This window comes from Schistocerca americana, chromosome 4 (genome assembly GCF_021461395.2).
Source record: "Schistocerca americana isolate TAMUIC-IGC-003095 chromosome 4, iqSchAmer2.1, whole genome shotgun sequence".
Classification (NCBI taxonomy): Eukaryota; Metazoa; Arthropoda; class Insecta; order Orthoptera; family Acrididae; genus Schistocerca; species Schistocerca americana.
In genome coordinates this window covers 403,775,863-403,780,608 of record NC_060122.1, presented here as the reverse complement: position 1 = coordinate 403,780,608, position 4,746 = coordinate 403,775,863, and the positions used below count along the sequence as shown (strand labels likewise).

Genomic DNA, 4,746 nt, shown 5'->3' with positions numbered 1-4,746 from the left:
AAAAAGGGTGACAAGAGTGAAAGGAGTAAACTCACTCAGAACAAGAAAAATATGCCTCTACTTATTACAAACGCATTGACGACAGTATTTGAAAAAATGTAACATGGACACTGTAGATCTGTTAGATAAAACCACAACTGGCAAACGGTACTTCTTTACATACCAATATGACGTGAGCAAGTTCACGGTAGCGCTGCCAATCGAGAGGCAGGACACTAAGACAGTGGCACAGAAATATGTAGAAGAAATCGTGCTGAGGTGCGGAATTCCGTCAGTAACGCTCACTGACAAGGTGTCGATTTTTTAGCGTAATTTTCAAGAGAGGGTGTAAATTATTAAGGACCCACAACATCCACAACACAGCGTGTCATACACACACGAGTGCGGCAATCGAAAGAATACACCAGACTGATGGTGGAATATTTGCTATACTTCAAAACAGAGAACGATAGTAATTGTCATCTATGGATACCATATACTACTTTTGCTTTTAACAGAAAACTGCATAGTAGCTCTGGGAACGCAGCACTACAGTTAATGTTCAGGAGAAAAGTGAACGTTCCTTAAAGAAAAAAAAAAAAAGAATTGTGGGACATAATGATGATGATTATATATATTAGTTGTGAACTAGAATGCAGGAAACACGCCGAGTAACAATAAAAAGGATAAAAGAGACGAAAGAAATGAGTAAGGCTCACTATGACAAGGCGGAGCATCCTAGAATGTTTATGAAAGGATATAAGCTTTTTGTATGATGAGGCTGTATGAAGCGGTCATTCTAAGAAGCTAGGTGCACAATTGCAAGGACCGTATAGAGCAATTACAGTAGACGTACTCAATGTGACACTTAAGATTCCTAGAAATAAGCAGATATATTAGATCCAAACCAGATGAAGCTTTATTATTAAACAACAAACACGTTAGAGAGGAATCAGAAAATGAAAAATTGTGACATAAGTGAACATGAGAATGCTTGACGAGAAGTTCTAAGAAGTGGCCGAAGCAGGAAACAAGGCTTCCCAAGAGTGCAGAGAAAGATTAAGTAAATTCAATAACGATAGAACGAAATGAAATTTTTTAAGTAATGAAACTGATAGTAATATCGCCGGATGAGAGCAACAATGTCTAGGTTCAATCATATTGTAATCTATATAGCAACAACTGAGCAAATACTGAAGAATGGTATGAATATATCCAAGACCCAAAGAGAATAGCCACGTTCGTCACCATCATTGAACAGGTGATTCAATACGTCTCATTGTTCAAACAATTAAGTACTGAGTACAAATAGTTAATAAGTACCGTGGTCCATGCACGAAAAGGAATCCTAGCGCCACACATTGTTAAGTACGATTTCCCATGCGCTTATTAGAAGAAACGGAAAAAAATATATCGGAGGTTCTATTAGAATTATTTTTAAGATGTGTACTGATTGCTTTAGACGACCTATAGGTATCTGGAAAATTACTGACAAACAGCGAAGGGACATGGACCATAAGAGAAGAGTCCAACACTATTATACAGCCACATACATGATCATAAACTAACTATAGTTTGCTTTTGATCACAGTGCCCGTGTTCTAGATACGTATTTTTCTACAACCTGTTTCCGCGACGAAAATTGTTGCCAGTCAGTATGTTTGAAGACTACTGCAGTTGATAAAGCCGACTGTACTCACTAAGAAGGACAGCTGATGTCATTTACGAGAGTCAACCTCATGAAGCAGAAGGTAAGGTTTGCTTGAAGAACAGAAAAGAAGCATGGGTAGCATCTAACCAGGTTATAAGAAATATCATGTAAAAACAAATGTATTTGTAAATGTATATTAGTTTATGGCTCATTATTTTAGGGGGTATGTGTCGTAGATACCGAATTTTATTAATGTAACATTCAAGCACGTCTGTGGCGAAAGGTGAGAAACTTTATTAAGAGTAATATTGAGACCACAAGGTTTGGTATCAGGTAGAAGTCGGATTTGTAGACTGCCTGTTGAGAAAACAGTGGTGTTGTAGTTGCTGGGCGAGGACATCATGCTCCGGTATCAAGGTGACGCTGGCATAGAGCCAGAAGGTTTGAGAACGTTATAGAAGGTTCTGTAAATATTTCGCTCATTAGAAAAGGATAAGTTCTGTAGACATTGGCTCAGGAAGAACCAACGAGTAATAGCTGGCATTTTCTGTGCGTCAGAATACAAAGAGGAACAACAACTGTCACACCTGCCTTCCATTGTGCTTTTTAAGTACTTGATTGTGTATTGTTGGAACGGAATGCAAACAGAGCGTTCATCTCTGACAGTGAGTGCTGTGCAGATTTTTGAGGTTTTTTTTTAGTTATACACAAATATTAAAAAAGTTCCCAGAATGAGATTTTCACTCTGCAGCGGAGTGTGCGCTGATATAAAACTTCCTGGCAGATTAAAACTGTGTGCCCGACCGAGACTCGAATTCGGGACCTTTGCCTTTCGCGGGCAAGTGCTCTACCAACTGAGCTACCGAAGCACGACTCACGACCGGTCCTCACAGCTTTACTTTTGCCAGTACCTCGTCTCCTACCTTCCAAACTTTACAGAAGCTCTCCTGCGAACCATGCAGAACCAGCACTCCTGAAAGAAAGGATACTGCGGAGATGGCTTAGCCACAGCGTGGGGGATGTTTCCAGAATGAGATTTTCACTCTACAGCGGAGTGTGCGCTGATATGAAACTTCCTGGCAGATTAAAACTGTGTGCCCGACCGAGACTCGAACTCGGGACCTTTGCCTTTCGCGGGCAACTGCTCTACCAACTGAGCTACCGAAACACGACTCACGACCGCTCCTCACAGCTTTACTTTTGCCAGTACCTCGTCTCCTACCTTCCAAACTTTACAGAAGCTCTCCTGCGAACCATGCAGAACTAGCACTCCTGAAAGAAAGGATACTGCGGAGACATGGCTTAGCCACATAGACATAGACTATGGATTTTGTATCACAGACGCAGTCCCTTTGCTTATTAGCCGGAGAGGGTCTGACAGCCGATCAGTTCCAGTCATTCCACCAGGAAGGAGGTGTACGGTTCATGTTGTCTGTAGTTCAACCATGCCTAGATGGTCACTACCGCGGTTCCATCGCGTCCGCATTGTTACTTTGTGCCAGGAAGGAATCTCAATGAGGGAAGTGTCCAGGCCTCTCGGAGTGAACCAAAGCGATGTTGTTCGGACTTGAAGGAGATACAGAGAGACAGGAACTGTCGATGACATGCCTCTCTCAGACCGCCCAAGCGCTACTACTGCATTGGATGGCCGACAGCTACAGATTATGGCTCGGAGGAACCCTGACAGTTACGCCATCGTGTGAATAATGCTTTTTGTGCAGCCACAGGACGTCGTGTTACGACTCAAACTGTGCGCAATAGGCTGCATGATGCGCAACTTCACTCCCAACGTCCATGGCGAGGTGCATCTTCGCAACCACGATAGCATGCAGCGCAGTACAGAGGGGCCCAACAGCATGCCGAATGGGGCGCTCAGTATTGGCATCACGTTCTCTTCACCAATGAGTGTCGCATATGCCTTCAATAAGATAGTCGTCGGAGACATGTTTGGAGGCAACCCGGTCAGGCTGAACGCATGAGACACACTGTCCAGCGAGTGCAGCAAAGTGTAGGTTCCCTGCTGTTTTGGTGTGGCATTATGTGGGGCTGACGTACGCCGCTGGTGGTCATGGAAGACGCCGTAACGTCTGTACGATACGTGAATGTCATCCTCCAGCCGATAGCGCTTCCATATCGGCAGCATATTGGGGAGTCATTCGTCTTCATGGGCGACAATTCGCGCCCCATCGTGCACATCTTGTGAATGACTTCCTTCAGGATAACGACATCGCTCGACTAGAGAGGCCAGCATGTTCTCCAGACATGAATCCTATCGAACATGCCTGGGATAGATTGAAAAGTGCTGCTTATGGACAACGTAACCAACCAACCACTCTGAGGGATCTACGCCAAATCGCCGTTGAGGAGTGGGACAATCTTGACCAACAGTGCCTTGATGAACTTGTGGATAATATGCCACGACGAATACAGGCTTGCATCAATGCAAGACGACGTGCTACTGGGTATTAGAGGTACCAGAGTCTACAGCAATCTTTACCGCCAACTCTGAAGGTATCGCTGTACGGTGGTAGAACTCATAATGTGTGGTTTTCATGAGCAATAAAATGGCGGAAATGATGTTTATGTTGATCTCCATTCCAGTTATCTGTGCAGGTTCCGGAACTCTCGGAATCGAGGTCATGCAACACATTTTTTGATGTGTGTATAATATATATTTGACTGGTCTGATGCGGCCCGCCACGAATTTCTCTCCTGTGCCAACCTCTTCATCTCACAGTAGCACTTGACTCCTATGTCCTAAATTATTTGCTGGACGTTTAAAATCTTTGCCTTCCGCTATAGTTTTTACTATCTACAGTTCACTCTAGCGCCATGAAATTCATTCCCTGATTTCTTAACAGATGTCCCATCATTCTGTCCCTTCTTCTTGTCGGTGTTTCCCACATATTTCTTTCCTCGCCGATTCTGCGCGGAACCTCATTATTGCATACCTTATCAATCCACTTAATGTTTTAAAATTCTTCTTTAGCATGACATTTCAAATGATTCCATTCTCCTCTTTTCCGGTTGTTCCACAGTTCATATTTCACTACCATACATTGCTGCGCTCCGAACGTAAATTCTTAGAATTTTTTGCTCGGATTAAGGCTTATGTT

General features: G+C 43.3%; 1 non-coding gene across 1 annotated transcript; it reads right to left on the bottom strand.

The window, feature by feature from the left end:
- Nucleotides 1-2,723: 2,723 nt before the first annotated feature.
- Nucleotides 2,724-2,798, bottom strand: Trnas-cga. Its single transcript has one exon. It is a non-coding gene; the product is annotated as a tRNA-Ser (tRNA).
- Nucleotides 2,799-4,746: the final 1,948 nt, after the last annotated feature.